Here is a 24123-nt window from a genome sequence, read left to right as displayed (position 1 = left end):
AAATAAGTCAAAAACTGCTGAAAGTAGACCAGGATGGCCGAGTGGTTAAGGCGTTGGACTTAAGATCCAATGGACAAATGTCCTCGTGGGTTCGAACCCCATTCCTGGTATGAGGACCAGAACTTTAAATGAAAACCAGCAATGTAACACGCTGCTAACAATCAATAAATCTTGTTTCACAAAAAAATAAGTCAAAAACTGCTGAAAGTAGACCAGGATGGCCGAGTGGTTAAGGCGTTGGACTTAAGATCCAATGGACAAATGTCCTCGTGGGTTCGAACCCCACTCCTGGTATGAGGAACAGAATTTTAAATGAAAACCAGTTACGCAACACGCTGCTAAGAATCAATAAATCTTGTTTCACAAAAAAAAAACAGTCAAAAAGGGCTTAAAAATAGACCAGGATGGCCGAGTGGTTAAGGCGTTGGACTTAAGATCCAATGGACAAATGTCCTCGTGGGTTCGAACCCCACTCCTGGTATGAGAAACAGAATTTTAAATGAAAACCAGTTATGTAACACACTGCTAACAATCAATAAATCTTGTTTCACAAAAAAATAAGTCAAAAACTGCTGAAAATAGACCAGGGTGGCCGAGTGGTTAAGGCGTTGGACTTAAGATCCAATGGACAAATGTCCTCGTGGGTTCGAACCCCACTCCTGGTATGAGAAACAGAATTTTAAATGAAAACCAGTTATGTAACACGCTGCTAACAATCAATAAATCTTGTTTCACAAAAAAATAAGTCAAAAACTGCTGAAAATAGACCAGGGTGGCCGAGTGGTTAAGGCGTTGGACTTAAGATCCAATGGACAAATGTCCTCGTGGTTTCGAACCCCACTCCTGGTATGAGGAACAGAATTTTAAATGAAAGCCAGCAATGTAACACGCTGCTAACAATCAATAAATCTTGTTTCACAAAAAAATAAGTCAAAAACTGCTGAAAATAGACCAGGAGGGCCGAGTGGTTAAGGCGTTGGACTTAAGATCCAATGGACAAATGTCCTCGTGGGTTCGAACCCCACTCCTGGTATGAGTACCAGAGTTTTAAATGAAAACTAGTAATGTAACACGCTGCTAACAATCAATAAATCTTGTTTCACAAAAAAACGGGTCAAAAACTGCTGAAAATAGACCAGGATGGCCGAGTGCTTAAGGCGTTGGACTTAAGATCCAATGGACAAATGTCCTCGTGGGTTCGAACCCCACTCCTGGTATGAGGAACAGAGTTTTAAATGAAAACTAGTAATGTAACACGCTGCTAACAATCAATAAATCTTGTTTCACAAAAAAACGGGTCAAAAACTGCTGAAAATAGACCAGGATGGCCGAGTGCTTAAGGCGTTGGACTTAAGATCCAATGGACAAATGTCCTTGTGGGTTCGAACCCCACTCCTGGTATGAGAAACAGAATTTTAAATGAAAACCAGTTATGTAACACGCTGCTAACAATCAATAAATCTTGTTTCACAAAAAAACGAGTCAAAAACCGCTGATAATAGACCAGGATGGCCGAGTGGTTAAGGCGTTGGACTTAAGATCCAATGGACAAATGTCCTCGTGGGTTCGAACCCCACTCCTGGTATGAGGAACAGAGTTTTAAATGAAAACTAGTAATGTAACACGCTGCTAACAATCAATAAATCTTGTTTCACAAAAAAATAAGTCAAAAACTGCTGAAAATAGACCAGGATGGTCGAGTGGTTAAGGCGTTGGACTTAAGATCCAATGGACAAATGTCCTCGTGGGTTCGAACCCCACTCCTGGTATGAGGAACAGAGTTTTAAATGAAAACTAGTAATGTAACACGCTGCTAACAATCAATAAATCTTGTTTCACAAAAAAATAAGTCAAAAACTGCTGAAAGGAGACCAGGATGGCCGAGTGGTTAAGGCGTTGGACTTAAGATCCAATGGACAAATGTCCTTGTGGGTTCGAACCCCACTCCTGGTATGAGGAGCAGCATTTTAAATGAAAACCAGCAATGTAACACACTGCTAACAATCAATAAATCTTGTTTCACAAAAAAATAAGTCAAAAACTGCTGAAAATAGACCAGGATGGCCGAGTGGTTAAGGCGTTGGACTTAAGATCCAATGGACAAATGTCCTCGTGGGTTCGAACCCCACTCCTGGTATGAGGAACAGAGTTTTAAATGAAAACTAGTAATGTAACACGCTGCTAACAATCAATAAATCTTGTTTCACAAAAAAACGAGTCAAAAAGTGCTAAAAGATAGACCAGGATGGCCGAGTGGTTAAGGCGTTGGACTTAAGATCCAATGGACAAATGTCCTCGTGGGTTCGAACCCCACTCCTGGTATGAGGAACAGAGTTTTAAATGAAAACTAGTAATGTAACACGCTGCTAACAATCAATAAATCTTGTTTCACAAAAAAACGAGTCAAAAACTGCTGAAAATAGACCAGGGTGGCCGAGTGGTTAAGGCGTTGGACTTAAGATCCAATGGACAAATGTCCTCGTGGTTTCGAACCCCACTCCTGGTATGAGGAACAGAATTTTAAATGAAAGCCAGCAATGTAACACGCTGCTAACAATCAATAAATCTTGTTTCACAAAAAAATAAGTCAATAACTGCTGAAAATAGACCAGGATGGCCGAGTGGTTAAGGCGTTGGACTTAAGATCCAATGGACAAATGTCCTCGTGGGTTCGAACCCCATTCCTGGTATGAGGACCAGAACTTTAAATGAAAACCAGCAATGTAACACGCTGCTAACAATCAATAAATCTTGTTTCACAAAAAAATAAGTCAAAAACTGCTGAAAGTAGACCAGGATGGCCGAGTGGTTAAGGCGTTGGACTTAAGATCCAATGGACAAATGTCCTCGTGGGTTCGAACCCCATTCCTGGTATGAGGACCAGAACTTTAAATGAAAACCAGCAATGTAACACGCTGCTAACAATCAATAAATCTTGTTTCACAAAAAAATAAGTCAAAAACTGCTGAAAGTAGACCAGGATGGCCGAGTGGTTAAGGCGTTGGACTTAAGATCCAATGGACAAATGTCCTCGTGGGTTCGAACCCCACTCCTGGTATGAGGAACAGAATTTTAAATGAAAACCAGTTACGCAACACGCTGCTAACAATCAATAAATCTTGTTTCACAAAAAAAAAACAGTCAAAAAGGGCTTAAAAATAGACCAGGATGGCCGAGTGGTTAAGGCGTTGGACTTAAGATCCAATGGACAAATGTCCTCGTGGGTTCGAACCCCACTCCTGGTATGAGAAACAGAATTTTAAATGAAAACCAGTTATGTAACACGCTGCTAACAATCAATAAATCTTGTTTCACAAAAAAACGAGTCAAAAACCGCTGAAAATAGACCAGGATGGCCGAGTGGTTAAGGCGTTGGACTTAAGATCTAATGGACAAATGTCCTCGTGTGTTCGAACCCCACTCCTGGTATGAGGAACAGAGTTTTAAATGAAAGCCAGCAATGTAACACGCTGCTAACAATCAATAAATCTTGTTTCACAAAAAAATAAGTCAAAAACTGCTGAAAATAGACCAGGGTGGCCGAGTGGTTAAGGCGTTGGACTTAAGATCCAATGGACAAATGTCCTCGTGGTTTCGAACCCCACTCCTGGTATGAGGAACAGAATTTTAAATGAAAGCCAGCAATGTAACACGCTGCTAACAATCAATAAATCTTGTTTCACAAAAAAATAAGTCAAAAACTGCTGAAAATAGACCAGGATGGCCGAGTGGTTAAGGCGTTGGACTTAAGATCCAATGGACAAATGTCCTTGTGGGTTCGAACCCCACTCCTGGTATGAGGAACAGAGTTTTAAATGAAAACTAGTAATGTAACACGCTGCTAACAATCAATAAATCTTGTTTCACAAAAAAACGGGTCAAAAACTGCTGAAAATAGACCAGGATGGCCGAGTGCTTAAGGCGTTGGACTTAAGATCCAATGGACAAATGTCCTCGTGGGTTCGAACCCCACTCCTGGTATGAGGAACAGAGTTTTAAATGAAAACTAGTAATGTAACACGCTGCTAACAATCAATAAATCTTGTTTCACAAAAAAACGGGTCAAAAACTGCTGAAAATAGACCAGGATGGCCGAGTGCTTAAGGCGTTGGACTTAAGATCCAATGGACAAATGTCCTTGTGGGTTCGAACCCCACTCCTGGTATGGGAAACAGAATTTTAAATGAAAACCAGTTATGTAACACGCTGCTAACAATCAATAAATCTTGTTTCACAAAAAAACGAGTCAAAAACCGCTGATAATAGACCAGGATGGCCGAGTGGTTAAGGCGTTGGACTTAAGATCCAATGGACAAATGTCCTCGTGGGTTCGAACCCCACTCCTGGTATGAGGAACAGAGTTTTAAATGAAAACTAGTAATGTAACACGCTGCTAACAATCAATAAATCTTGTTTCACAAAAAAATAAGTCAAAAACTGCTGAAAATAGACTAGGATGGCCGAGTGGTTAAGGCGTTGGACTTAAGATCCAATGGACAAATGTCCTCGTGGGTTCGAACCCCACTCCTGGTATGAGGAACAGAGTTTTAAATGAAAACTAGTAATGTAACACGCTGCTAACAATCAATAAATCTTGTTTCACAAAAAAATAAGTCAAAAACTGCTGAAAGGAGACCAGGATGGCCGAGTGGTTAAGGCGTTGGACTTAAGATCCAATGGACAAATGTCCTTGTGGGTTCGAACCCCACTCCTGGTATGAGGAGCAGCATTTTAAATGAAAACCAGCAATGTAACACACTGCTAACAATCAATAAATCTTGTTTCACAAAAAAATAAGTCAAAAACTGCTGAAAATAGACCAGGATGGCCGAGTGGTTAAGGCGTTGGACTTAAGATCCAATGGACAAATGTCCTCGTGGGTTCGAACCCCACTCCTGGTATGAGGAACAGAGTTTTAAATGAAAACTAGTAATGTAACACGCTGCTAACAATCAATAAATCTTGTTTCACAAAAAAATAAGTCAAAAACTGCTGAAAGTAGACCAGGATGGCCGAGTGGTTAAGGCGTTGGACTTAAGATCCAATGGACAAATGTCCTCGTGGGTTCGAACCCCACTCCTGGTATGAGGAACAGAGTTTTAAATGAAAACTAGTAATGTAACACGCTGCTAACAATCAATAAATCTTGTTTCACAAAAAAACGGGTCAAAAACTGCTGAAAATAGACCAGGATGGCCGAGTGCTTAAGGCGTTGGACTTAAGATCCAATGGACAAATGTCCTTGTGGGTTCGAACCCCACTCCTGGTATGAGAAACAGAATTTTAAATGAAAACCAGTTATGTAACACGCTGCTAACAATCAATAAATCTTGTTTCACAAAAAAACGAGTCAAAAACCGCTGATAATAGACCAGGATGGCCGAGTGGTTAAGGCGTTGGACTTAAGATCCAATGGACAAATGTCCTCGTGGGTTCGAACCCCACTCCTGGTATGAGGAACGGAGTTTTAAATGAAAACTAGTAATGTAACACGCTGCTAACAATCAATAAATCTTGTTTCACAAAAAAATAAGTCAAAAACTGCTGAAAATAGACCAGGATGGCCGAGTGGTTAAGGCGTTGGACTTAAGATCCAATGGACAAATGTCCTCGTGGGTTCGAACCCCACTCCTGGTATGAGGAACAGAGTTTTAAATGAAAACTAGTAATGTAACACGCTGCTAACAATCAATAAATCTTGTTTCACAAAAAAATAAGTCAAAAACTGCTGAAAATAGACCAGGATGGCCGAGTGGTTAAGGCGTTGGACTTAAGATCCAATGGACAAATGTCCTCGTGGGTTCGAACCCCACTCCTGGTATGAGAAACAGAATTTTAAATGAAAACCAGTTATGTAACACGCTGCTAACAATCAATAAATCTTGTTTCACAAAAAAATAAGTCAAAAACTGCTGAAAATAGACCAGGGTGGCCGAGTGGTTAAGGCGTTGGACTTAAGATCCAATGGACAAATGTCCTCGTGGTTTCGAACCCCACTCCTGCTATGAGGAACAGAATTTTAAATGAAAGCCAGCAATGTAACACGCTGCTAACAATCAATAAATCTTGTTTCACAAAAAAATAAGTCAAAAACTGCTGAAAATAGACCAGGATGGCCGAGTGCTTAAGGCGTTGGACTTAAGATCCAATGGACAAATGTCCTCGTGGGTTCGAACCCCACTCCTGGTATGAGGAACAGAGTTTTAAATGAAAACTAGTAATGTAACACGCTGCTAACAATCAATAAATCTTGTTTCACAAAAAAACGGGTCAAAAACTGCTGAAAATAGACCAGGATGGCCGAGTGCTTAAGGCGTTGGACTTAAGATCCAATGGACAAATGTCCTCGTGGGTTCGAACCCCACTCCTGGTATGAGGAACAGAGTTTTAAATGAAAACTAGTAATGTAACACGCTGCTAACAATCAATAAATCTTGTTTCACAAAAAAACGGGTCAAAAACTGCTGAAAATAGACCAGGATGGCCGAGTGCTTAAGGCGTTGGACTTAAGATCCAATGGACAAATGTCCTTGTGGGTTCGAACCCCACTCCTGGTATGAGAAACAGAATTTTAAATGAAAACCAGTTATGTAACACGCTGCTAACAATCAATAAATCTTGTTTCACAAAAAAACGAGTCAAAAACCGCTGATAATAGACCAGGATGGCCGAGTGGTTAAGGCGTTGGACTTAAGATCCAATGGACAAATGTCCTCGTGGGTTCGAACCCCACTCCTGGTATGAGGAACAGAGTTTTAAATGAAAACTAGTAATGTAACACGCTGCTAACAATCAATAAATCTTGTTTCACAAAAAAATAAGTCAAAAACTGCTGAAAATAGACCAGGATGGCCGAGTGGTTAAGGCGTTGGACTTAAGATCCAATGGACAAATGTCCTCGTGGGTTCGAACCCCACTCCTGGTATGAGGAACAGAGTTTTAAATGAAAACTAGTAATGTAACACGCTGCTAACAATCAATAAATCTTGTTTCACAAAAAAATAAGTCAAAAACTGCTGAAAATAGACCAGGATGGCCGAGTGGTTAAGGCGTTGGACTTAAGATCCAATGGACAAATGTCCTCGTGGGTTCGAACCCCACTCCTGGTATGAGGAGCAGCATTTTAAATGAAAACCAGCAATGTAACACACTGCTAACAATCAATAAATCTTGTTTCACAAAAAAATAAGTCAAAAACTGCTGAAAATAGACCAGGATGGCCGAGTGGTTAAGGCGTTGGACTTAAGATCCAATGGACAAATGTCCTCATGGGTTCGAACCCCACTCCTGGTATGAGGAACAGAGTTTTAAATGAAAACTAGTAATGTAACACGCTGCTAACAATCAATAAATCTTGTTTCACAAAAAAATAAGTCAAAAACTGCTGAAAGTAGACCAGGATGGCCGAGTGGTTAAGGCGTTGGACTTATGATCCAATGGACAAATGTCCTTGTGGGTTCGAACCCCACTCCTGGTATGAGAAACAGAATTTTAAATGAAAACCAGTTATGTAACACGCTGCTAACAATCAATACATCTTGTTTCACAAAAAAACGAGTGAAAAACTGCTGAAAATAGACCAGGATGGCCGAGTGGTTAAGGCGTTGGACTTAAGATCCAATGGACAAATATCCTCGTGGGTTCGAACCCCACTCCTGGTATGAGGAACAAAATTTTAAATGAAAACCAGTAATGTAACACGCTGCTAACAATCAATAAATCTTGTTTCACAAAAAAACGGGTCAAAAACTGCTGAAAATAGACCAGGGTGGCCGAGTGGTTAAGGTGTTGGACTTAAGATCCAATGGACAAATGTCCTCGTGGGTTCGAACCCCACTCCTGGTATGAGGAACAGAATTTTAACTGAAAACCAGTAATGTAACACGCTGCTAACAATCAATAAATCTTGTTTCACAAAAATACGAGTCAAAAACTGCTGAAAATAGACCAGGATGGCCGAGTGGTTAAGGTGTTGGACTTAAGATCCAATGGACAAATGTCCTCGTGGGTTCGAACCCCACTCCTGGTATGAGGAACAGAATTTTAAATGAAAGCCAGCAATGTAACACGCTGCTAACAATCAATAAATCTTGTTTCACAAAAAAATAAGTCAATAACTGCTGAAAATAGACCAGGATGGCCGAGTGGTTAAGGCGTTGGACTTAAGATCCAATGGACAAATGTCCTCGTGGGTTCGAACCCCACTCCTGGTATGAGGACCAGAACTTTAAATGAAAACCAGCAATGTAACACGCTGCTAACAATCAATAAATCTTGTTTCACAAAAAAATAAGTCAAAAACTGCTGAAACTAGACCAGGATGGCCGAGTGGTTAAGGCGTTGGACTTAAGATCCAATGGACAAATGTCCTCGTGGGTTCGAACCCCACTCCTGGTATGAGGAACAGAATTTTAAATGAAAGCCAGCAATGTAACACGCTGCTAACAATCAATAAATCTTGTTTCACAAAAAAATAAGTCAATAACTGCTGAAAATAGACCAGGATGGCCGAGTGGTTAAGGCGTTGGACTTAAGATCCAATGGACAAATGTCCTCGTGGGTTCGAACCCCATTCCTGGTATGAGGACCAGAACTTTAAATGAAAACCAGCAATGTAACACGCTGCTAACAATCAATAAATCTTGTTTCACAAAAAAATAAGTCAAAAACTGCTGAAAGTAGACCAGGATGGCCGAGTGGTTAAGGCGTTGGACTTAAGATCCAATGGACAAATGTCCTCGTGGGTTCGAACCCCATTCCTGGTATGAGGACCAGAACTTTAAATGAAAACCAGCAATGTAACACGCTGCTAACAATCAATAAATCTTGTTTCACAAAAAAATAAGTCAAAAACTGCTGAAAGTAGACCAGGATGGCCGAGTGGTTAAGGCGTTGGACTTAAGATCCAATGGACAAATGTCCTCGTGGGTTCGAACCCCACTCCTGGTATGAGGAACAGAATTTTAAATGAAAACCAGTTACGCAACACGCTGCTAACAATCAATAAATCTTGTTTCACAAAAAAAAAACAGTCAAAAAGGGCTTAAAAATAGACCAGGATGGCCGAGTGGTTAAGGCGTTGGACTTAAGATCCAATGGACAAATGTCCTCGTGGGTTCGAACCCCACTCCTGGTATGAGGAGCAGAATTTTAAATGAAAGCCAGCAATGTAACACGCTGCTAACAATCAATAAATCTTGTTTCACAAAAAAACGGGTCAAAAACTGCTAAAAATAGACCAAGATGGCCGAGTGGTTAAGGCGTTGGACTTAAGATCCAATGGACAAATGTCCTCGTGGGTTCGAACCCCACTCCTGGTATGAGGAGCAGAATTTTAAATGAAAGCCAGCAATGTAACACGCTGCTAACAATCAATAAATCTTGTTTCACAAAAAAACGAGTCAAAAACTGCTGAAAATAGACCAGGATGGCCGAGTGGTTAAGGCGTTGGACTTAAGATCCAATGGACAAATGTCCTCGTGGTTTCGAACCCCACTCCTGGTATGAGGAACAGAATTTTAAATGAAAGCCAGCAATGTAACACGCTGCTAACAATCAATAAATCTTGTTTCACAAAAAAATAAGTCAAAAACTGCTGAAAATAGACCAGGATGGCCGAGTGGTTAAGGCGTTGGACTTAAGATCCAATGGACAAATGTCCTTGTGTTTTCGAACCCCACTCCTGGTATCAGGAACAGAATTTTAAATGAAAACCAGTTATGTAACACGCTGCTAACAATCAATTAATCTTGTTTCACAAAAAAAAACAGTCAAAAAGTGCTAAATGATAGACCAGGATGGCCGAGTGGTTAAGGCGTTGGACTTAAGATCCAATGGACAAATGTCCTCGTGGGTTCGAACCCCACTCCTGGTATCAGGAACAGAATTTTAAATGAAAACCAGTTATGTAACACGCTGCTAACAATCAATACATCTTGTTTCACAAAAAAATAAGTCAAAAACTGCTGAAGATAGACCAGGATGGCCGAGTGGTTAAGGCGTTGGACTTAAGATCCAATGGACTAATGTCCTTGTGTGTTTGAACCCCACTCCTGGTATGAGGAACAGAATTTTAAATGAAAACCAGTTACGTAACACACTGCTAACAATTAATAAATCTTGTTTCACAAAAAAAAACGAGTCAAAAAGTGCTAAAAAATAGACCAGGATGGCCGAGTGGTTAAGGCGTTGGACTTAAGATCCAATGGACAAATGTCCTCGTGGGTTCGAACTCCACTCCTGGTATGAGGAACAGAATTTTAAATGAAAACCAGTTACGTAACACACTGCTAACAATCAATAAATCTCGTTTCACAAAAAAAGAGTCAAGAACTGCTGAAAATAGACCAGGATGGCCGAGTTGTTAAGGCGTTGGACTTAAGATCCAATGGACAAATGTCCTCGTGGGTTCGAACCCCACTCCTGGTATGAGGAACAGAATTTTAAATGAAAACCAGTTATGTAACACGCTGCTAACTATAAATACATCTTGTTTCAGAAAAAAAAGAGTCAAAAGGTGCTACAAATAGACCAGGATGGCCGAGTGGTTAAGGCGTTGGACTTAAGATCCAATGGACAAATGTCCTCGTGGGTTCGAACCCCACTTCTGGTATGAGGAACAGAATTTTAAATGAAAACCAGTTATGTAACACGCTGCTAACAATCAATACATCTTGTTTCACAAAAAAACGAGTCAAAAACTGCTGAAAATAGACCAGGATGGCCGAGTGGTTAAGGCGTTGGACTTAAGATCCAATGGACAAATGTCCTCGTGGGTTCGAACCCCACTCCTGGTATGAGGAACAGAATTTTAAATGAAAACCAGTTATGTAACACGCTGCTAACAATCAATACATCTTGTTTCACAAAAAACGAGTCAAAAACTGCTGAAAATAGACCAGGATGGCTGATTGGTTAAGGCGTTGGACTTAAGATCCAATGGACAAATGTCCTTGTGTTTTCGAACCCCACTCCTGGTATGTGGAACATAATTTTAAATGAAAACCAGTTACGTAACACGCTACTAACAATCAATTAATCTTGTTTCACAAAAAAAAAAACAGTCAGAAAGTGCTAAATAATAGACCAGGATGGCCGAGTGGTTAAGGCGTTGGACTTAAGATCCAATGGACAAATGTCCTTGTGGGTTCGAACCCCACTCCTGGTATGAGGAACGGAATTTTAAATGAAAACCAGTTACGTAACACGCTGATAACAATCCATAAATCTTGTTTCACAAAAAAAACGAGTCAAAAAGTGCTAAAAGATAGACCAGGATGGCCGAGTGGTTAAGGCGTTGGACTTAAGATCCAATGGACAAATGTCCTCGTGGGTTCGAACCCCACTCCTGGTATGAGGAACAGAGTTTTAAATGAAAACTAGTAATGTAACACGCTGCTAACAATCAATAAATCTTGTTTCACAAAAAAACGGGTCAAAAACTGCTGAAAATAGACCAGGATGGCCGAGTGGTTAAGGCGTTGGACTTAAGATCCAATGGACAAATGTCCTCGTGGGTTCGAACCCCACTCCTGGTATGAGGAACAGAATTTTAAATGAAAACCAGTAATGTAACACGCTGCTAACAATCAATAAATCTTGTTTCACAAAAAAACGAGTCAAAAACTGCTGAAAATAGACCAGGGTGGCCGAGTGGTTAAGGCGTTGGACTTAAGATCCAATGGACAAATGTCCTCGTGGTTTCGAACCCCACTCCTGGTATGAGGAACAGAATTTTAAATGAAAGCCAGCAATGTAACACGCTGCTAACAATCAATAAATCTTGTTTCACAAAAAAATAAGTCAATAACTGCTGAAAATAGACCAGGATGGCCGAGTGGTTAAGGCGTTGGACTTAAGATCCAATGGACAAATGTCCTCGTGGGTTCGAACCCCATTCCTGGTATGAGGACCAGAACTTTAAATGAAAACCAGCAATGTAACACGCTGCTAACAATCAATAAATCTTGTTTCACAAAAAAATAAGTCAAAAACTGCTGAAAGTAGACCAGGATGGCCGAGTGGTTAAGGCGTTGGACTTAAGATCCAATGGACAAATGTCCTCGTGGGTTCGAACCCCATTCCTGGTATGAGGACCAGAACTTTAAATGAAAACCAGCAATGTAACACGCTGCTAACAATCAATAAATCTTGTTTCACAAAAAAATAAGTCAAAAACTGCTGAAAGTAGACCAGGATGGCCGAGTGGTTAAGGCGTTGGACTTAAGATCCAATGGACAAATGTCCTCGTGGGTTCGAACCCCACTCCTGGTATGAGGAACAGAATTTTAAATGAAAACCAGTTACGCAACACGCTGCTAAGAATCAATAAATCTTGTTTCACAAAAAAAAAACAGTCAAAAAGGGCTTAAAAATAGACCAGGATGGCCGAGTGGTTAAGGCGTTGGACTTAAGATCCAATGGACAAATGTCCTCGTGGGTTCGAACCCCACTCCTGGTATGAGAAACAGAATTTTAAATGAAAACCAGTTATGTAACACACTGCTAACAATCAATAAATCTTGTTTCACAAAAAAATAAGTCAAAAACTGCTGAAAATAGACCAGGGTGGCCGAGTGGTTAAGGCGTTGGACTTAAGATCCAATGGACAAATGTCCTCGTGGGTTCGAACCCCACTCCTGGTATGAGAAACAGAATTTTAAATCAAAACCAGTTATGTAACACGCTGCTAACAATCAATAAATCTTGTTTCACAAAAAAATAAGTCAAAAACTGCTGAAAATAGACCAGGGTGGCCGAGTGGTTAAGGCGTTGGACTTAAGATCCAATGGACAAATGTCCTCGTGGTTTCGAACCCCACTCCTGGTATGAGGAACAGAATTTTAAATGAAAGCCAGCAATGTAACACGCTGCTAACAATCAATAAATCTTGTTTCACAAAAAAATAAGTCAAAAACTGCTGAAAATAGACCAGGATGGCCGAGTGGTTAAGGCGTTGGACTTAAGATCCAATGGACAAATGTCCTCGTGGGTTCGAACCCCACTCCTGGTATGAGGAACAGAGTTTTAAATGAAAACTAGTAATGTAACACGCTGCTAACAATCAATAAATCTTGTTTCACAAAAAAACGGGTCAAAAACTGCTGAAAATAGACCAGGATGGCCGAGTGCTTAAGGCGTTGGACTTAAGATCCAATGGACAAATGTCCTCGTGGGTTCGAACCCCACTCCTGGTATGAGGAACAGAGTTTTAAATGAAAACTAGTAATGTAACACGCTGCTAACAATCAATAAATCTTGTTTCACAAAAAAACGGGTCAAAAACTGCTGAAAATAGACCAGGATGGCCGAGTGCTTAAGGCGTTGGACTTAAGATCCAATGGACAAATGTCCTTGTGGGTTCGAACCCCACTCCTGGTATGAGAAACAGAATTTTAAATGAAAACCAGTTATGTAACACGCTGCTAACAATCAATAAATCTTGTTTCACAAAAAAACGAGTCAAAAACCGCTGATAATAGACCAGGATGGCCGAGTGGTTAAGGCGTTGGACTTAAGATCCAATGGACAAATGTCCTCGTGGGTTCGAACCCCACTCCTGGTATGAGGAACAGAGTTTTAAATGAAAACTAGTAATGTAACACGCTGCTAACAATCAATAAATCTTGTTTCACAAAAAAATAAGTCAAAAACTGCTGAAAATAGACCAGGATGGTCGAGTGGTTAAGGCGTTGGACTTAAGATCCAATGGACAAATGTCCTCGTGGGTTCGAACCCCACTCCTGGTATGAGTACCAGAGTTTTAAATGAAAACTAGTAATGTAACACGCTGCTAACAATCAATAAATCTTGTTTCACAAAAAAATAAGTCAAAAACTGCTGAAAGGAGACCAGGATGGCCGAGTGGTTAAGGCGTTGGACTTAAGATCCAATGGACAAATGTCCTTGTGGGTTCGAACCCCACTCCTGGTATGAGGAGCAGCATTTTAAATGAAAACCAGCAATGTAACACACTGCTAACAATCAATAAATCTTGTTTCACAAAAAAATAAGTCAAAAACTGCTGAAAATAGACCAGGATGGCCGAGTGGTTAAGGCGTTGGACTTAAGATCCAATGGACAAATGTCCTCGTGGGTTCGAACCCCACTCCTGGTATGAGGAACAGAGTTTTAAATGAAAACTAGTAATGTAACACGCTGCTAACAATCAATAAATCTTGTTTCACAAAAAAACGAGTCAAAAAGTGCTAAAAGATAGACCAGGATGGCCGAGTGGTTAAGGCGTTGGACTTAAGATCCAATGGACAAATGTCCTCGTGGGTTCGAACCCCACTCCTGGTATGAGGAACAGAGTTTTAAATGAAAACTAGTAATGTAACACGCTGCTAACAATCAATAAATCTTGTTTCACAAAAAAACGAGTCAAAAACTGCTGAAAATAGACCAGGGTGGCCGAGTGGTTAAGGCGTTGGACTTAAGATCCAATGGACAAATGTCCTCGTGGTTTCGAACCCCACTCCTGGTATGAGGAACAGAATTTTAAATGAAAGCCAGCAATGTAACACGCTGCTAACAATCAATAAATCTTGTTTCACAAAAAAATAAGTCAATAACTGCTGAAAATAGACCAGGATGGCCGAGTGGTTAAGGCGTTGGACTTAAGATCCAATGGACAAATGTCCTCGTGGGTTCGAACCCCATTCCTGGTATGAGGACCAGAACTTTAAATGAAAACCAGCAATGTAACACGCTGCTAACAATCAATAAATCTTGTTTCACAAAAAAATAAGTCAAAAACTGCTGAAAGTAGACCAGGATGGCCGAGTGGTTAAGGCGTTGGACTTAAGATCCAATGGACAAATGTCCTCGTGGGTTCGAACCCCATTCCTGGTATGAGGACCAGAACTTTAAATGAAAACCAGCAATGTAACACGCTGCTAACAATCAATAAATCTTGTTTCACAAAAAAATAAGTCAAAAACTGCTGAAAGTAGACCAGGATGGCCGAGTGGTTAAGGCGTTGGACTTAAGATCCAATGGACAAATGTCCTCGTGGGTTCGAACCCCACTCCTGGTATGAGGAACAGAATTTTAAATGAAAACCAGTTACGCAACACGCTGCTAACAATCAATAAATCTTGTTTCACAAAAAAAAAACAGTCAAAAAGGGCTTAAAAATAGACCAGGATGGCCGAGTGGTTAAGGCGTTGGACTTAAGATCCAATGGACAAATGTCCTCGTGGGTTCGAACCCCACTCCTGGTATGAGAAACAGAATTTTAAATGAAAACCAGTTATGTAACACGCTGCTAACAATCAATAAATCTTGTTTCACAAAAAAACGAGTCAAAAACCGCTGAAAATAGACCAGGATGGCCGAGTGGTTAAGGCGTTGGACTTAAGATCTAATGGACAAATGTCCTCGTGTGTTCGAACCCCACTCCTGGTATGAGGAACAGAGTTTTAAATGAAAGCCAGCAATGTAACACGCTGCTAACAATCAATAAATCTTGTTTCACAAAAAAATAAGTCAAAAACTGCTGAAAATAGACCAGGGTGGCCGAGTGGTTAAGGCGTTGGACTTAAGATCCAATGGACAAATGTCCTCGTGGTTTCGAACCCCACTCCTGGTATGAGGAACAGAATTTTAAATGAAAGCCAGCAATGTAACACGCTGCTAACAATCAATAAATCTTGTTTCACAAAAAAATAAGTCAAAAACTGCTGAAAATAGACCAGGATGGCCGAGTGGTTAAGGCGTTGGACTTAAGATCCAATGGACAAATGTCCTTGTGGGTTCGAACCCCACTCCTGGTATGAGGAACAGAGTTTTAAATGAAAACTAGTAATGTAACACGCTGCTAACAATCAATAAATCTTGTTTCACAAAAAAACGGGTCAAAAACTGCTGAAAATAGACCAGGATGGCCGAGTGCTTAAGGCGTTGGACTTAAGATCCAATGGACAAATGTCCTCGTGGGTTCGAACCCCACTCCTGGTATGAGGAACAGAGTTTTAAATGAAAACTAGTAATGTAACACGCTGCTAACAATCAATAAATCTTGTTTCACAAAAAAACGGGTCAAAAACTGCTGAAAATAGACCAGGATGGCCGAGTGCTTAAGGCGTTGGACTTAAGATCCAATGGACAAATGTCCTTGTGGGTTCGAACCCCACTCCTGGTATGGGAAACAGAATTTTAAATGAAAACCAGTTATGTAACACGCTGCTAACAATCAATAAATCTTGTTTCACAAAAAAACGAGTCAAAAACCGCTGATAATAGACCAGGATGGCCGAGTGGTTAAGGCGTTGGACTTAAGATCCAATGGACAAATGTCCTCGTGGGTTCGAACCCCACTCCTGGTATGAGGAACAGAGTTTTAAATGAAAACTAGTAATGTAACACGCTGCTAACAATCAATAAATCTTGTTTCACAAAAAAATAAGTCAAAAACTGCTGAAAATAGACTAGGATGGCCGAGTGGTTAAGGCGTTGGACTTAAGATCCAATGGACAAATGTCCTCGTGGGTTCGAACCCCACTCCTGGTATGAGGAACAGAGTTTTAAATGAAAACTAGTAATGTAACACGCTGCTAACAATCAATAAATCTTGTTTCACAAAAAAATAAGTCAAAAACTGCTGAAAGGAGACCAGGATGGCCGAGTGGTTAAGGCGTTGGACTTAAGATCCAATGGACAAATGTCCTTGTGGGTTCGAACCCCACTCCTGGTATGAGGAGCAGCATTTTAAATGAAAACCAGCAATGTAACACACTGCTAACAATCAATAAATCTTGTTTCACAAAAAAATAAGTCAAAAACTGCTGAAAATAGACCAGGATGGCCGAGTGGTTAAGGCGTTGGACTTAAGATCCAATGGACAAATGTCCTCGTGGGTTCGAACCCCACTCCTGGTATGAGGAACAGAGTTTTAAATGAAAACTAGTAATGTAACACGCTGCTAACAATCAATAAATCTTGTTTCACAAAAAAATAAGTCAAAAACTGCTGAAAGTAGACCAGGATGGCCGAGTGGTTAAGGCGTTGGACTTAAGATCCAATGGACAAATGTCCTCGTGGGTTCGAACCCCACTCCTGGTATGAGGAGCAGCATTTTAAATGAAAACCAGCAATGTAACACACTGCTAACAATCAATAAATCTTGTTTCACAAAAAAATAAGTCAAAAACTGCTGAAAATAGACCAGGATGGCCGAGTGGTTAAGGCGTTGGACTTAAGATCCAATGGACAAATGTCCTCGTGGGTTCGAACCCCACTCCTGGTATGAGAAACAGAATTTTAAATGAAAACCAGTTATGTAACACGCTGCTAACAATCAATAAATCTTGTTTCACAAAAAAATAAGTCAAAAACTGCTGAAAATAGACCAGGGTGGCCGAGTGGTTAAGGCGTTGGACTTAAGATCCAATGGACAAATGTCCTCGTGGTTTCGAACCCCACTCCTGCTATGAGGAACAGAATTTTAAATGAAAGCCAGCAATGTAACACGCTGCTAACAATCAATAAATCTTGTTTCACAAAAAAATAAGTCAAAAACTGCTGAAAATAGACCAGGATGGCCGAGTGCTTAAGGCGTTGGACTTAAGATCCAATGGACAAATGTCCTCGTGGGTTCGAACCCCACTCCTGGTATGAGGAACAGAGTTTTAAATGAAAACTAGTAATGTAACACGCTGCTAACAATCAATAAATCTTGTTTCACAAAAAAACGGGTCAAAAACTGCTGAAAATAGACCAGGATGGCCGAGTGCTTAAGGCGTTGGACTTAAGATCCAATGGACAAATGTCCTCGTGGGTTCGAACCCCACTCCTGGTATGAGGAACAGAGTTTTAAATGAAAACTAGTAATGTAACACGCTGCTAACAATCAATAAATCTTGTTTCACAAAAAAACGGGTCAAAAACTGCTGAAAATAGACCAGGATGGCCGAGTGCTTAAGGCGTTGGACTTAAGATCCAATGGACAAATGTCCTTGTGGGTTCGAACCCCACTCCTGGTATGAGAAACAGAATTTTAAATGAAAACCAGTTATGTAACACGCTGCTAACAATCAATAAATCTTGTTTCACAAAAAAACGAGTCAAAAACCGCTGATAATAGACCAGGATGGCCGAGTGGTTAAGGCGTTGGACTTAAGATCCAATGGACAAATGTCCTCGTGGGTTCGAACCCCACTCCTGGTATGAGGAACAGAGTTTTAAATGAAAACTAGTAATGTAACACGCTGCTAACAATCAATAAATCTTGTTTCACAAAAAAATAAGTCAAAAACTGCTGAAAATAGACCAGGATGGCCGAGTGGTTAAGGCGTTGGACTTAAGATCCAATGGACAAATGTCCTCGTGGGTTCGAACCCCACTCCTGGTATGAGGAACAGAGTTTTAAATGAAAACTAGTAATGTAACACGCTGCTAACAATCAATAAATCTTGTTTCACAAAAAAATAAGTCAAAAACTGCTGAAAATAGACCAGGATGGCCGAGTGGTTAAGGCGTTGGACTTAAGATCCAATGGACAAATGTCCTCGTGGGTTCGAACCCCACTCCTGGTATGAGTACCAGAGTTTTAAATGAAAACCAGTTATGTAACACGCTGCTAACAATCAATACATCTTGTTTCACAAAAAAATAAGTCAAAAACTGCTGAAAGTAGACCAGGATGGCCGAGTGGTTAAGGCGTTGGACTTATGATCCAATGGACAAATGTCCTTGTGGGTTCGAACCCCACTCCTGGTATGAGAAACAGAATTTTAAATGAAAACCAGTTATGTAACACGCTGCTAACAATCAATACATCTTGTTTCACAAAAAAACGAGTGAAAAACTGCTGAAAATAGACCAGGATGGCCGAGTGGTTAAGGCGTTGGACTTAAGATCCAATGGACAAATATCCTCGTGGGTTCGAACCCCACTCCTGGTATGAGGAACAAAATTTTAAATGAAAACCAGTAATGTAACACGCTGCTAACAATCAATAAATCTTGTTTCACAAAAAAACGGGTCAAAAACTGCTGAAAATAGACCAGGGTGGCCGAGTGGTTAAGGTGTTGGACTTAAGATCCAATGGACAAATGTCCTCGTGGGTTCGAACCCCACTCCTGGTATGAGGAACAGAATTTTAACTGAAAACCAGTAATGTAACACGCTGCTAACAATCAATAAATCTTGTTTCACAAAAATACGAGTCAAAAACTGCTGAAAATAGACCAGGATGGCCGAGTGGTTAAGGTGTTGGACTTAAGATCCAATGGACAAATGTCCTCGTGGGTTCGAACCCCACTCCTGGTATGAGTACCAGACTTTTAAATGAAAGCCAGCAATGTAACACGCTGCTAACAATCAATAAATCTTGTTTCACAAAAAAATAAGTCAATAACTGCTGAAAATAGACCAGGATGGCCGAGTGGTTAAGGCGTTGGACTTAAGATCCAATGGACAAATGTCCTCGTGGGTTCGAACCCCACTCCTGGTATGAGGACCAGAACTTTAAATGAAAACCAGCAATGTAACACGCTGCTAACAATCAATAAATCTTGTTTCACAAAAAAATAAGTCAAAAACTGCTGAAACTAGACCAGGATGGCCGAGTGGTTAAGGCGTTGGACTTAAGATCCAATGGACAAATGTCCTCGTGGGTTCGAACCCCACTCCTGGTATGAGGACCAGAACTTTAAATGAAAACCAGCAATGTAACACGCTGCTAACAATCAATAAATCTTGTTTCACAAAAAAATAAGTCAAAAACTGCTGAAAATAGACCAGGATGGCCGAGTGGTTAAGGCGTTGGACTTAAGATCCAATGGACAAATGTCCTCGTGGGTTCGAACCCCACTCCTGGTATGAGGAGCAGAATTTTAAATGAAAGCCAGCAATGTAACACGCTGCTAACAATCAATAAATCTTGTTTCACAAAAAAACGGGTCAAAAACTGCTAAAAATAGACCAAGATGGCCGAGTGGTTAAGGCGTTGGACTTAAGATCCAATGGACAAGTGTCCTCGTGGGTTCGAACCCCACTCCTGGTATGAGGAGCAGAATTTTAAATGAAAGCCAGCAATGTAACACGCTGCTAACAATCAATAAATCTTGTTTCACAAAAAAATAAGTCAAAAACTGCTGAAACTAGACCAGGATGGCCGAGTGGTTAAGGCGTTGGACTTAAGATCCAATGGACAAATGTCCTCGTGGGTTCGAACCCCACTCCTGGTATGAGGACCAGAACTTTAAATGAAAACCAGCAATGTAACACGCTGCTAACAATCAATAAATCTTGTTTCACAAAAAAATAAGTCAAAAACTGCTGAAAATAGACCAGGATGGCCGAGTGGTTAAGGCGTTGGACTTAAGATCCAATGGACAAATGTCCTCGTGGGTTCGAACCCCACTCCTGGTATGAGGAGCAGAATTTTAAATGAAAGCCAGCAATGTAACACGCTGCTAACAATCAATAAATCTTGTTTCACAAAAAAACGGGTCAAAAACTGCTAAAAATAGACCAAGATGGCCGAGTGGTTAAGGCGTTGGACTTAAGATCCAATGGACAAATGTCCTCGTGGGTTCGAACCCCACTCCTGGTATGAGGAGCAGAATTTTAAATGAAAGCCAGCAATGTAACACGCTGCTAACAATCAATAAATCTTGTTTCACAAAAAAACGAGTCAAAAACTGCTGAAAATAGACCAGGATGGCCGAGTGGTTAAGGCGTTGGACTTAAGATCCAATGGACAAATGTCCTCGTGGTTTCGAACCCCACTCCTGGTATGAGGAACAGAATTTTAAATGAAAGCCAGCAATGTAACACGCTGCTAACAATCAATAAATCTTGTTTCACAAAAAAATAAGTCAAAAACTGCTGAAAATAGACCAGGATGGCCGAGTGGTTAAGGCGTTGGACTTAAGATCCAATGGACAAATGTCCTCGTGGGTTCGAACCCCACTCCTGGTATGAGGAACAGAGTTTTAAATGAAAACTAGTAATGTAACACGCTGCTAACAATCAATAAATCTTGTTTCACAAAAAAACGGGTCAAAAACTGCTGAAAATAGACCAAGATGGCCGAGTGGTTAAGGCGTTGGACTTAAGATCCAATGGACAAATGTCCTTGTGGGTTCGAACCCCACTCCTGGTATGAGGAACAGAGTTTTAAATGAAAACTAGTAATGTAACACGCTGCTAACAATCAATAAATCTTGTTTCACAAAAAAACGAGTCAAAAACCGCTGATAATAGACCAGGATGGCCGAGTGGTTAAGGCGTTGGACTTAAGATCCAATGGACAAATGTCCTCGTGGGTTCAAACCCCACTCCTGGTATGAGGAACAGAATTTTAACTGAAAACCAGTAATGTAACACGCTGCTAACAATCAATAAATCTTGTTTCTCAAAAAAACGAGTCAAAAACCGTTGAAAATAGACCAGGATGGCCGAGTGGTTAAGGCGTTGGACTTAAGATCCAATGGACAAATGTCCTCGTGGGTTCGAACCCCACTCCTGGTATGAGGAATAGAGTTTTAAATGAAAACTAGTAATGTAACACGCTGCTAACAATCAACAAATCTTGTTTCACAAAAAAACGGGTCAAAAACTGCTGAAAATAGACCAGGATGGCCAGGTGGTTAAGGCGTTGGACTTAAGATCCAATGGACAAATGTCCTCGTGGTTTCGAACCCCACTCCTGGTATGAGGAACAGAATTTTAAATGAAAACCAGCAATGTAACACGCTGCTAACAATCAATAAATCTTGTTTCACAAAAAAATAAGTCAATAACTGCTGAAAATAGACCAGGATGGCCGAGTGGTTAAGGCGTTGGACTTAAGATCCAATGGACAAATGTCCTCGTGGGTTCGAACCCCACTCCTGGTATGAGGACCAGAACTTTAAATGAAAACCAGCAATGTAACACGCTGCTAACAATCAATAAATCTTGTTTCACAAAAAAATAAGTCAAAAACTGCTGAAAATAGACCAGGATGGCCGAGTGGTTAAGGCGTTGGACTTAAGATCCAATGGACAAATGTCCTTGTGGGTTCGAACCCCACTCCTGGTATGAGGAGCAGAATTTTAAATGAAAGCCAGCAATGTAACACGCTGCTAACAATCAATAAATCTTGTTTCACAAAAAAACGGGTCAAAAACTGCTAAAAATAGACCAAGATGGCCGAGTGGTTAAGGCGTTGGACTTAAGATCCAATGGACAAATGTCCTCGTGGGTTCGAACCCCACTCCTGGTATGAGGAGCAGAATTTTAAATGAAAGCCAGCAATGTAACACGCTGCTAACAATCAATAAATCTTGTTTCACAAAAAAACGAGTCAAAAACTGCTGAAAATAGACCAGGGTGGCCGAGTGGTTAAGGCGTTGGACTTAAGATCCAATGGACAAATGTCCTCGTGGTTTCGAACCCCACTCCTGGTATGAGGAACAGAATTTTAAATGAAAGCCAGCAATGTAACACGCTGCTAACAATCAATAAATCTTGTTTCACAAAAAAATAAGTCAAAAACTGCTGAAAATAGACCAGGATGGCCGAGTGGTTAAGGCGTTGGACTTAAGATCCAATGGACAAATGTCCTCGTGGGTTCAAACCCCACTCCTGGTATGAGGAACAGAGTTTTAAATGAAAACTAGTAATGTAACACGCTGCTAACAATCAACAAATCTTGTTTCACAAAAAAACGGGTCAAAAACTGCTGAAAATAGACCAGGATGGCCAGGTGGTTAAGGCGTTGGACTTAAGATCCAATGGACAATGGACACATAGATTAGTGTTTGAAGAGATATTGTAAACTGCTGTAGAAGCTTTGAATGTCGATTGATTAATACAGAGTCTTAGATTCTTGGCCCTTAGAAGAAGAGTATGTGGCTGATCTGACCAAACATATCTGTGCAGATGCTTACCAGAGCCTCATTTAGAGTCTCACAGGATTCCAGTGCTGGAGGCTGAAACTGAAAAACTCAACCACCACCCTGAGATCTCGAATATTAAAACAGTATGTTTGTCCAAGGGTGAAGAAAGCCTCTGCAAGGACACCTAAACTTAAGGAAACGTTATACATCCACTAAAAATCACTGAGGGACATGATAGTTATAGGTAAAGAAATGTGAGGTAAGTTTTGAGAAAATGCCAAGCTTCAAATATTTGCATATGCCATTATGGAGTCGCGTAGAATTCATTTACATACACAAAAATAAACCAACACAAGCTTATGCCTTAAAATGCCGGAGGTATCAAACTTTGTGATGTGATTTTAGCTTGAATAGCTAGATCCAAATTCATGAATGTCATAATTACACATTTAGAAAAAAATTGTCACAAATGGTCCCGAGCTGTCACTGTGATGGTACCCTTTAAAGACTTCTAATGTGTACCATTAAGGTACATTTGGTACCAATATGTAAATAAATACAAAATGCATATAGGCAGCACCTACAATAGTATAGTACTGCAACACTTTAAGATTAGCGAGAGAGTGCGACATCTTTTTTTTAAATATGGTCTAAATGAATTAAAACAATTTTAGAATGTAATTTACATAGGTTACGTATCAAGATTAGACAAATAAAATATACATTCTTATATTTCTTATTTCATTCATAGCTTAAACAATATCATAAGCTACCCAGTCTCACGAGGTTTTGTGATATAGTCACATATTTTTTTGATTATTTTTTGTGATATTATCACAAATTTCCGGGTTTTTTCGTGATCATATAACAAATTTTTAAACCATTGTCGCTTTGGTTTAGATTTGGTGCTTGAATTAGAATGTCACAGTATATTGGTTTATACTATTTTTTCTGATAAATTTTTTTATATGTCCCCTGGCGTTAGCGTTAGAGTTGGGTTTGGGTAAGGATGTCATTTTATGTAAATCTAACCCTAAACCGAAGCAACAATGGTAAGAAAATAGGACAGTTGAGTAACCAGTACGTGATAATCACACAAAAACAGGAATTCTTTATACGATCACGAAACAACGCGAAAATTCGTGATAATATCACGAAAAAAAAATCAAAAAATTACGTGACTATATAACAAAATTTCGTGAGACTGGGCTGTCATTAGAGGTTCTGGTCTGGGGGGGGGCAGTGTCCCCTGCCCACCCCCAAACTCTGCCTACGACTAAATGTATGTCTG

At 40.3% G+C, this 24123-nt stretch overlaps 1 protein-coding gene and 122 non-coding genes across 125 annotated transcripts in view; 122 read left to right on the top strand and 1 right to left on the bottom strand.

Moving 5' to 3' along the window:
• Positions 1-24123, bottom strand: part of kif26ba (kinesin family member 26Ba) — a 146213-nt gene that overhangs the window by 42485 nt on the left and 79605 nt on the right. The gene's annotated exons all lie outside the window — the stretch shown is intronic.
• trnal-uaa (transfer RNA leucine (anticodon UAA)) lies at positions 28-110 on the top strand. Its single transcript has one exon. It is a non-coding gene; the product is annotated as a tRNA-Leu (tRNA).
• Positions 212-294, top strand: trnal-uaa (transfer RNA leucine (anticodon UAA)). The gene has a single exon. It is a non-coding gene; the product is annotated as a tRNA-Leu (tRNA).
• Positions 399-481, top strand: trnal-uaa (transfer RNA leucine (anticodon UAA)). The gene has a single exon. It is a non-coding gene; the product is annotated as a tRNA-Leu (tRNA).
• trnal-uaa (transfer RNA leucine (anticodon UAA)) lies at positions 583-665 on the top strand. The gene has a single exon. It is a non-coding gene; the product is annotated as a tRNA-Leu (tRNA).
• On the top strand, positions 767-849 carry trnal-uaa (transfer RNA leucine (anticodon UAA)). Its single transcript has one exon. It is a non-coding gene; the product is annotated as a tRNA-Leu (tRNA).
• On the top strand, positions 951-1033 carry trnal-uaa (transfer RNA leucine (anticodon UAA)). The gene has a single exon. It is a non-coding gene; the product is annotated as a tRNA-Leu (tRNA).
• trnal-uaa (transfer RNA leucine (anticodon UAA)) lies at positions 1135-1217 on the top strand. Its single transcript has one exon. It is a non-coding gene; the product is annotated as a tRNA-Leu (tRNA).
• Positions 1319-1401, top strand: trnal-uaa (transfer RNA leucine (anticodon UAA)). Its single transcript has one exon. It is a non-coding gene; the product is annotated as a tRNA-Leu (tRNA).
• Positions 1503-1585, top strand: trnal-uaa (transfer RNA leucine (anticodon UAA)). Its single transcript has one exon. It is a non-coding gene; the product is annotated as a tRNA-Leu (tRNA).
• Positions 1687-1769, top strand: trnal-uaa (transfer RNA leucine (anticodon UAA)). The gene has a single exon. It is a non-coding gene; the product is annotated as a tRNA-Leu (tRNA).
• On the top strand, positions 1871-1953 carry trnal-uaa (transfer RNA leucine (anticodon UAA)). The gene has a single exon. It is a non-coding gene; the product is annotated as a tRNA-Leu (tRNA).
• trnal-uaa (transfer RNA leucine (anticodon UAA)) lies at positions 2055-2137 on the top strand. The gene has a single exon. It is a non-coding gene; the product is annotated as a tRNA-Leu (tRNA).
• Positions 2240-2322, top strand: trnal-uaa (transfer RNA leucine (anticodon UAA)). Its single transcript has one exon. It is a non-coding gene; the product is annotated as a tRNA-Leu (tRNA).
• Positions 2424-2506, top strand: trnal-uaa (transfer RNA leucine (anticodon UAA)). Its single transcript has one exon. It is a non-coding gene; the product is annotated as a tRNA-Leu (tRNA).
• Positions 2608-2690, top strand: trnal-uaa (transfer RNA leucine (anticodon UAA)). The gene has a single exon. It is a non-coding gene; the product is annotated as a tRNA-Leu (tRNA).
• On the top strand, positions 2792-2874 carry trnal-uaa (transfer RNA leucine (anticodon UAA)). Its single transcript has one exon. It is a non-coding gene; the product is annotated as a tRNA-Leu (tRNA).
• On the top strand, positions 2976-3058 carry trnal-uaa (transfer RNA leucine (anticodon UAA)). Its single transcript has one exon. It is a non-coding gene; the product is annotated as a tRNA-Leu (tRNA).
• trnal-uaa (transfer RNA leucine (anticodon UAA)) lies at positions 3163-3245 on the top strand. Its single transcript has one exon. It is a non-coding gene; the product is annotated as a tRNA-Leu (tRNA).
• Positions 3347-3429, top strand: trnal-uaa (transfer RNA leucine (anticodon UAA)). The gene has a single exon. It is a non-coding gene; the product is annotated as a tRNA-Leu (tRNA).
• On the top strand, positions 3531-3613 carry trnal-uaa (transfer RNA leucine (anticodon UAA)). The gene has a single exon. It is a non-coding gene; the product is annotated as a tRNA-Leu (tRNA).
• Positions 3715-3797, top strand: trnal-uaa (transfer RNA leucine (anticodon UAA)). Its single transcript has one exon. It is a non-coding gene; the product is annotated as a tRNA-Leu (tRNA).
• trnal-uaa (transfer RNA leucine (anticodon UAA)) lies at positions 3899-3981 on the top strand. The gene has a single exon. It is a non-coding gene; the product is annotated as a tRNA-Leu (tRNA).
• trnal-uaa (transfer RNA leucine (anticodon UAA)) lies at positions 4083-4165 on the top strand. The gene has a single exon. It is a non-coding gene; the product is annotated as a tRNA-Leu (tRNA).
• On the top strand, positions 4267-4349 carry trnal-uaa (transfer RNA leucine (anticodon UAA)). Its single transcript has one exon. It is a non-coding gene; the product is annotated as a tRNA-Leu (tRNA).
• Positions 4451-4533, top strand: trnal-uaa (transfer RNA leucine (anticodon UAA)). The gene has a single exon. It is a non-coding gene; the product is annotated as a tRNA-Leu (tRNA).
• Positions 4635-4717, top strand: trnal-uaa (transfer RNA leucine (anticodon UAA)). Its single transcript has one exon. It is a non-coding gene; the product is annotated as a tRNA-Leu (tRNA).
• Positions 4819-4901, top strand: trnal-uaa (transfer RNA leucine (anticodon UAA)). Its single transcript has one exon. It is a non-coding gene; the product is annotated as a tRNA-Leu (tRNA).
• trnal-uaa (transfer RNA leucine (anticodon UAA)) lies at positions 5003-5085 on the top strand. Its single transcript has one exon. It is a non-coding gene; the product is annotated as a tRNA-Leu (tRNA).
• Positions 5187-5269, top strand: trnal-uaa (transfer RNA leucine (anticodon UAA)). Its single transcript has one exon. It is a non-coding gene; the product is annotated as a tRNA-Leu (tRNA).
• Positions 5371-5453, top strand: trnal-uaa (transfer RNA leucine (anticodon UAA)). The gene has a single exon. It is a non-coding gene; the product is annotated as a tRNA-Leu (tRNA).
• Positions 5555-5637, top strand: trnal-uaa (transfer RNA leucine (anticodon UAA)). The gene has a single exon. It is a non-coding gene; the product is annotated as a tRNA-Leu (tRNA).
• trnal-uaa (transfer RNA leucine (anticodon UAA)) lies at positions 5739-5821 on the top strand. Its single transcript has one exon. It is a non-coding gene; the product is annotated as a tRNA-Leu (tRNA).
• trnal-uaa (transfer RNA leucine (anticodon UAA)) lies at positions 5923-6005 on the top strand. Its single transcript has one exon. It is a non-coding gene; the product is annotated as a tRNA-Leu (tRNA).
• On the top strand, positions 6107-6189 carry trnal-uaa (transfer RNA leucine (anticodon UAA)). Its single transcript has one exon. It is a non-coding gene; the product is annotated as a tRNA-Leu (tRNA).
• Positions 6291-6373, top strand: trnal-uaa (transfer RNA leucine (anticodon UAA)). The gene has a single exon. It is a non-coding gene; the product is annotated as a tRNA-Leu (tRNA).
• trnal-uaa (transfer RNA leucine (anticodon UAA)) lies at positions 6475-6557 on the top strand. Its single transcript has one exon. It is a non-coding gene; the product is annotated as a tRNA-Leu (tRNA).
• Positions 6659-6741, top strand: trnal-uaa (transfer RNA leucine (anticodon UAA)). The gene has a single exon. It is a non-coding gene; the product is annotated as a tRNA-Leu (tRNA).
• Positions 6843-6925, top strand: trnal-uaa (transfer RNA leucine (anticodon UAA)). Its single transcript has one exon. It is a non-coding gene; the product is annotated as a tRNA-Leu (tRNA).
• Positions 7027-7109, top strand: trnal-uaa (transfer RNA leucine (anticodon UAA)). Its single transcript has one exon. It is a non-coding gene; the product is annotated as a tRNA-Leu (tRNA).
• On the top strand, positions 7211-7293 carry trnal-uaa (transfer RNA leucine (anticodon UAA)). The gene has a single exon. It is a non-coding gene; the product is annotated as a tRNA-Leu (tRNA).
• Positions 7395-7477, top strand: trnai-uau (transfer RNA isoleucine (anticodon UAU)). The gene has a single exon. It is a non-coding gene; the product is annotated as a tRNA-Ile (tRNA).
• trnal-uaa (transfer RNA leucine (anticodon UAA)) lies at positions 7579-7661 on the top strand. The gene has a single exon. It is a non-coding gene; the product is annotated as a tRNA-Leu (tRNA).
• trnal-uaa (transfer RNA leucine (anticodon UAA)) lies at positions 7763-7845 on the top strand. The gene has a single exon. It is a non-coding gene; the product is annotated as a tRNA-Leu (tRNA).
• trnal-uaa (transfer RNA leucine (anticodon UAA)) lies at positions 7947-8029 on the top strand. The gene has a single exon. It is a non-coding gene; the product is annotated as a tRNA-Leu (tRNA).
• trnal-uaa (transfer RNA leucine (anticodon UAA)) lies at positions 8131-8213 on the top strand. Its single transcript has one exon. It is a non-coding gene; the product is annotated as a tRNA-Leu (tRNA).
• trnal-uaa (transfer RNA leucine (anticodon UAA)) lies at positions 8315-8397 on the top strand. The gene has a single exon. It is a non-coding gene; the product is annotated as a tRNA-Leu (tRNA).
• trnal-uaa (transfer RNA leucine (anticodon UAA)) lies at positions 8499-8581 on the top strand. The gene has a single exon. It is a non-coding gene; the product is annotated as a tRNA-Leu (tRNA).
• trnal-uaa (transfer RNA leucine (anticodon UAA)) lies at positions 8683-8765 on the top strand. The gene has a single exon. It is a non-coding gene; the product is annotated as a tRNA-Leu (tRNA).
• trnal-uaa (transfer RNA leucine (anticodon UAA)) lies at positions 8867-8949 on the top strand. Its single transcript has one exon. It is a non-coding gene; the product is annotated as a tRNA-Leu (tRNA).
• On the top strand, positions 9054-9136 carry trnal-uaa (transfer RNA leucine (anticodon UAA)). The gene has a single exon. It is a non-coding gene; the product is annotated as a tRNA-Leu (tRNA).
• Positions 9238-9320, top strand: trnal-uaa (transfer RNA leucine (anticodon UAA)). Its single transcript has one exon. It is a non-coding gene; the product is annotated as a tRNA-Leu (tRNA).
• trnal-uaa (transfer RNA leucine (anticodon UAA)) lies at positions 9422-9504 on the top strand. Its single transcript has one exon. It is a non-coding gene; the product is annotated as a tRNA-Leu (tRNA).
• On the top strand, positions 9606-9688 carry trnal-uaa (transfer RNA leucine (anticodon UAA)). The gene has a single exon. It is a non-coding gene; the product is annotated as a tRNA-Leu (tRNA).
• Positions 9792-9874, top strand: trnal-uaa (transfer RNA leucine (anticodon UAA)). The gene has a single exon. It is a non-coding gene; the product is annotated as a tRNA-Leu (tRNA).
• trnal-uaa (transfer RNA leucine (anticodon UAA)) lies at positions 9976-10058 on the top strand. The gene has a single exon. It is a non-coding gene; the product is annotated as a tRNA-Leu (tRNA).
• trnal-uaa (transfer RNA leucine (anticodon UAA)) lies at positions 10163-10245 on the top strand. Its single transcript has one exon. It is a non-coding gene; the product is annotated as a tRNA-Leu (tRNA).
• Positions 10346-10428, top strand: trnal-uaa (transfer RNA leucine (anticodon UAA)). The gene has a single exon. It is a non-coding gene; the product is annotated as a tRNA-Leu (tRNA).
• Positions 10530-10612, top strand: trnal-uaa (transfer RNA leucine (anticodon UAA)). The gene has a single exon. It is a non-coding gene; the product is annotated as a tRNA-Leu (tRNA).
• Positions 10714-10796, top strand: trnal-uaa (transfer RNA leucine (anticodon UAA)). The gene has a single exon. It is a non-coding gene; the product is annotated as a tRNA-Leu (tRNA).
• Positions 11085-11167, top strand: trnal-uaa (transfer RNA leucine (anticodon UAA)). Its single transcript has one exon. It is a non-coding gene; the product is annotated as a tRNA-Leu (tRNA).
• trnal-uaa (transfer RNA leucine (anticodon UAA)) lies at positions 11271-11353 on the top strand. The gene has a single exon. It is a non-coding gene; the product is annotated as a tRNA-Leu (tRNA).
• Positions 11455-11537, top strand: trnal-uaa (transfer RNA leucine (anticodon UAA)). Its single transcript has one exon. It is a non-coding gene; the product is annotated as a tRNA-Leu (tRNA).
• trnal-uaa (transfer RNA leucine (anticodon UAA)) lies at positions 11639-11721 on the top strand. The gene has a single exon. It is a non-coding gene; the product is annotated as a tRNA-Leu (tRNA).
• trnal-uaa (transfer RNA leucine (anticodon UAA)) lies at positions 11823-11905 on the top strand. The gene has a single exon. It is a non-coding gene; the product is annotated as a tRNA-Leu (tRNA).
• Positions 12007-12089, top strand: trnal-uaa (transfer RNA leucine (anticodon UAA)). Its single transcript has one exon. It is a non-coding gene; the product is annotated as a tRNA-Leu (tRNA).
• On the top strand, positions 12191-12273 carry trnal-uaa (transfer RNA leucine (anticodon UAA)). The gene has a single exon. It is a non-coding gene; the product is annotated as a tRNA-Leu (tRNA).
• Positions 12378-12460, top strand: trnal-uaa (transfer RNA leucine (anticodon UAA)). Its single transcript has one exon. It is a non-coding gene; the product is annotated as a tRNA-Leu (tRNA).
• Positions 12562-12644, top strand: trnal-uaa (transfer RNA leucine (anticodon UAA)). Its single transcript has one exon. It is a non-coding gene; the product is annotated as a tRNA-Leu (tRNA).
• On the top strand, positions 12746-12828 carry trnal-uaa (transfer RNA leucine (anticodon UAA)). The gene has a single exon. It is a non-coding gene; the product is annotated as a tRNA-Leu (tRNA).
• trnal-uaa (transfer RNA leucine (anticodon UAA)) lies at positions 12930-13012 on the top strand. Its single transcript has one exon. It is a non-coding gene; the product is annotated as a tRNA-Leu (tRNA).
• Positions 13114-13196, top strand: trnal-uaa (transfer RNA leucine (anticodon UAA)). The gene has a single exon. It is a non-coding gene; the product is annotated as a tRNA-Leu (tRNA).
• Positions 13298-13380, top strand: trnal-uaa (transfer RNA leucine (anticodon UAA)). The gene has a single exon. It is a non-coding gene; the product is annotated as a tRNA-Leu (tRNA).
• trnal-uaa (transfer RNA leucine (anticodon UAA)) lies at positions 13482-13564 on the top strand. The gene has a single exon. It is a non-coding gene; the product is annotated as a tRNA-Leu (tRNA).
• Positions 13666-13748, top strand: trnal-uaa (transfer RNA leucine (anticodon UAA)). Its single transcript has one exon. It is a non-coding gene; the product is annotated as a tRNA-Leu (tRNA).
• Positions 13850-13932, top strand: trnal-uaa (transfer RNA leucine (anticodon UAA)). Its single transcript has one exon. It is a non-coding gene; the product is annotated as a tRNA-Leu (tRNA).
• Positions 14034-14116, top strand: trnal-uaa (transfer RNA leucine (anticodon UAA)). The gene has a single exon. It is a non-coding gene; the product is annotated as a tRNA-Leu (tRNA).
• trnal-uaa (transfer RNA leucine (anticodon UAA)) lies at positions 14219-14301 on the top strand. Its single transcript has one exon. It is a non-coding gene; the product is annotated as a tRNA-Leu (tRNA).
• trnal-uaa (transfer RNA leucine (anticodon UAA)) lies at positions 14403-14485 on the top strand. The gene has a single exon. It is a non-coding gene; the product is annotated as a tRNA-Leu (tRNA).
• Positions 14587-14669, top strand: trnal-uaa (transfer RNA leucine (anticodon UAA)). Its single transcript has one exon. It is a non-coding gene; the product is annotated as a tRNA-Leu (tRNA).
• trnal-uaa (transfer RNA leucine (anticodon UAA)) lies at positions 14771-14853 on the top strand. Its single transcript has one exon. It is a non-coding gene; the product is annotated as a tRNA-Leu (tRNA).
• trnal-uaa (transfer RNA leucine (anticodon UAA)) lies at positions 14955-15037 on the top strand. The gene has a single exon. It is a non-coding gene; the product is annotated as a tRNA-Leu (tRNA).
• Positions 15142-15224, top strand: trnal-uaa (transfer RNA leucine (anticodon UAA)). Its single transcript has one exon. It is a non-coding gene; the product is annotated as a tRNA-Leu (tRNA).
• On the top strand, positions 15326-15408 carry trnal-uaa (transfer RNA leucine (anticodon UAA)). The gene has a single exon. It is a non-coding gene; the product is annotated as a tRNA-Leu (tRNA).
• Positions 15510-15592, top strand: trnal-uaa (transfer RNA leucine (anticodon UAA)). The gene has a single exon. It is a non-coding gene; the product is annotated as a tRNA-Leu (tRNA).
• trnal-uaa (transfer RNA leucine (anticodon UAA)) lies at positions 15694-15776 on the top strand. The gene has a single exon. It is a non-coding gene; the product is annotated as a tRNA-Leu (tRNA).
• Positions 15878-15960, top strand: trnal-uaa (transfer RNA leucine (anticodon UAA)). Its single transcript has one exon. It is a non-coding gene; the product is annotated as a tRNA-Leu (tRNA).
• Positions 16062-16144, top strand: trnal-uaa (transfer RNA leucine (anticodon UAA)). The gene has a single exon. It is a non-coding gene; the product is annotated as a tRNA-Leu (tRNA).
• trnal-uaa (transfer RNA leucine (anticodon UAA)) lies at positions 16246-16328 on the top strand. The gene has a single exon. It is a non-coding gene; the product is annotated as a tRNA-Leu (tRNA).
• trnal-uaa (transfer RNA leucine (anticodon UAA)) lies at positions 16430-16512 on the top strand. Its single transcript has one exon. It is a non-coding gene; the product is annotated as a tRNA-Leu (tRNA).
• On the top strand, positions 16614-16696 carry trnal-uaa (transfer RNA leucine (anticodon UAA)). The gene has a single exon. It is a non-coding gene; the product is annotated as a tRNA-Leu (tRNA).
• Positions 16798-16880, top strand: trnal-uaa (transfer RNA leucine (anticodon UAA)). The gene has a single exon. It is a non-coding gene; the product is annotated as a tRNA-Leu (tRNA).
• On the top strand, positions 16982-17064 carry trnal-uaa (transfer RNA leucine (anticodon UAA)). The gene has a single exon. It is a non-coding gene; the product is annotated as a tRNA-Leu (tRNA).
• trnal-uaa (transfer RNA leucine (anticodon UAA)) lies at positions 17166-17248 on the top strand. Its single transcript has one exon. It is a non-coding gene; the product is annotated as a tRNA-Leu (tRNA).
• On the top strand, positions 17350-17432 carry trnal-uaa (transfer RNA leucine (anticodon UAA)). The gene has a single exon. It is a non-coding gene; the product is annotated as a tRNA-Leu (tRNA).
• trnal-uaa (transfer RNA leucine (anticodon UAA)) lies at positions 17534-17616 on the top strand. Its single transcript has one exon. It is a non-coding gene; the product is annotated as a tRNA-Leu (tRNA).
• trnal-uaa (transfer RNA leucine (anticodon UAA)) lies at positions 17718-17800 on the top strand. The gene has a single exon. It is a non-coding gene; the product is annotated as a tRNA-Leu (tRNA).
• On the top strand, positions 17902-17984 carry trnal-uaa (transfer RNA leucine (anticodon UAA)). Its single transcript has one exon. It is a non-coding gene; the product is annotated as a tRNA-Leu (tRNA).
• trnal-uaa (transfer RNA leucine (anticodon UAA)) lies at positions 18086-18168 on the top strand. Its single transcript has one exon. It is a non-coding gene; the product is annotated as a tRNA-Leu (tRNA).
• trnal-uaa (transfer RNA leucine (anticodon UAA)) lies at positions 18270-18352 on the top strand. Its single transcript has one exon. It is a non-coding gene; the product is annotated as a tRNA-Leu (tRNA).
• Positions 18454-18536, top strand: trnal-uaa (transfer RNA leucine (anticodon UAA)). Its single transcript has one exon. It is a non-coding gene; the product is annotated as a tRNA-Leu (tRNA).
• trnal-uaa (transfer RNA leucine (anticodon UAA)) lies at positions 18638-18720 on the top strand. The gene has a single exon. It is a non-coding gene; the product is annotated as a tRNA-Ile (tRNA).
• Positions 18822-18904, top strand: trnal-uaa (transfer RNA leucine (anticodon UAA)). Its single transcript has one exon. It is a non-coding gene; the product is annotated as a tRNA-Leu (tRNA).
• Positions 19006-19088, top strand: trnal-uaa (transfer RNA leucine (anticodon UAA)). Its single transcript has one exon. It is a non-coding gene; the product is annotated as a tRNA-Leu (tRNA).
• On the top strand, positions 19190-19272 carry trnal-uaa (transfer RNA leucine (anticodon UAA)). Its single transcript has one exon. It is a non-coding gene; the product is annotated as a tRNA-Leu (tRNA).
• trnal-uaa (transfer RNA leucine (anticodon UAA)) lies at positions 19374-19456 on the top strand. Its single transcript has one exon. It is a non-coding gene; the product is annotated as a tRNA-Leu (tRNA).
• trnal-uaa (transfer RNA leucine (anticodon UAA)) lies at positions 19558-19640 on the top strand. The gene has a single exon. It is a non-coding gene; the product is annotated as a tRNA-Leu (tRNA).
• On the top strand, positions 19742-19824 carry trnal-uaa (transfer RNA leucine (anticodon UAA)). Its single transcript has one exon. It is a non-coding gene; the product is annotated as a tRNA-Leu (tRNA).
• Positions 19926-20008, top strand: trnal-uaa (transfer RNA leucine (anticodon UAA)). The gene has a single exon. It is a non-coding gene; the product is annotated as a tRNA-Leu (tRNA).
• trnal-uaa (transfer RNA leucine (anticodon UAA)) lies at positions 20110-20192 on the top strand. Its single transcript has one exon. It is a non-coding gene; the product is annotated as a tRNA-Leu (tRNA).
• On the top strand, positions 20294-20376 carry trnal-uaa (transfer RNA leucine (anticodon UAA)). Its single transcript has one exon. It is a non-coding gene; the product is annotated as a tRNA-Leu (tRNA).
• On the top strand, positions 20478-20560 carry trnal-uaa (transfer RNA leucine (anticodon UAA)). Its single transcript has one exon. It is a non-coding gene; the product is annotated as a tRNA-Leu (tRNA).
• Positions 20662-20744, top strand: trnal-uaa (transfer RNA leucine (anticodon UAA)). The gene has a single exon. It is a non-coding gene; the product is annotated as a tRNA-Leu (tRNA).
• On the top strand, positions 20846-20928 carry trnal-uaa (transfer RNA leucine (anticodon UAA)). Its single transcript has one exon. It is a non-coding gene; the product is annotated as a tRNA-Leu (tRNA).
• Positions 21030-21112, top strand: trnal-uaa (transfer RNA leucine (anticodon UAA)). Its single transcript has one exon. It is a non-coding gene; the product is annotated as a tRNA-Leu (tRNA).
• On the top strand, positions 21214-21296 carry trnal-uaa (transfer RNA leucine (anticodon UAA)). Its single transcript has one exon. It is a non-coding gene; the product is annotated as a tRNA-Leu (tRNA).
• Positions 21398-21480, top strand: trnal-uaa (transfer RNA leucine (anticodon UAA)). Its single transcript has one exon. It is a non-coding gene; the product is annotated as a tRNA-Leu (tRNA).
• trnal-uaa (transfer RNA leucine (anticodon UAA)) lies at positions 21582-21664 on the top strand. Its single transcript has one exon. It is a non-coding gene; the product is annotated as a tRNA-Leu (tRNA).
• On the top strand, positions 21766-21848 carry trnal-uaa (transfer RNA leucine (anticodon UAA)). The gene has a single exon. It is a non-coding gene; the product is annotated as a tRNA-Leu (tRNA).
• Positions 21950-22032, top strand: trnal-uaa (transfer RNA leucine (anticodon UAA)). Its single transcript has one exon. It is a non-coding gene; the product is annotated as a tRNA-Leu (tRNA).
• trnal-uaa (transfer RNA leucine (anticodon UAA)) lies at positions 22134-22216 on the top strand. The gene has a single exon. It is a non-coding gene; the product is annotated as a tRNA-Leu (tRNA).
• Positions 22318-22400, top strand: trnal-uaa (transfer RNA leucine (anticodon UAA)). Its single transcript has one exon. It is a non-coding gene; the product is annotated as a tRNA-Leu (tRNA).
• On the top strand, positions 22502-22584 carry trnal-uaa (transfer RNA leucine (anticodon UAA)). The gene has a single exon. It is a non-coding gene; the product is annotated as a tRNA-Leu (tRNA).

The sequence above is a fragment of the Misgurnus anguillicaudatus genome, chromosome 7, assembly GCF_027580225.2.
Source record: "Misgurnus anguillicaudatus chromosome 7, ASM2758022v2, whole genome shotgun sequence".
In the NCBI taxonomy this organism is placed as follows: domain Eukaryota; kingdom Metazoa; phylum Chordata; class Actinopteri; order Cypriniformes; family Cobitidae; genus Misgurnus; species Misgurnus anguillicaudatus.
This window is presented reverse-complemented; position numbering and strand designations above follow the sequence as displayed.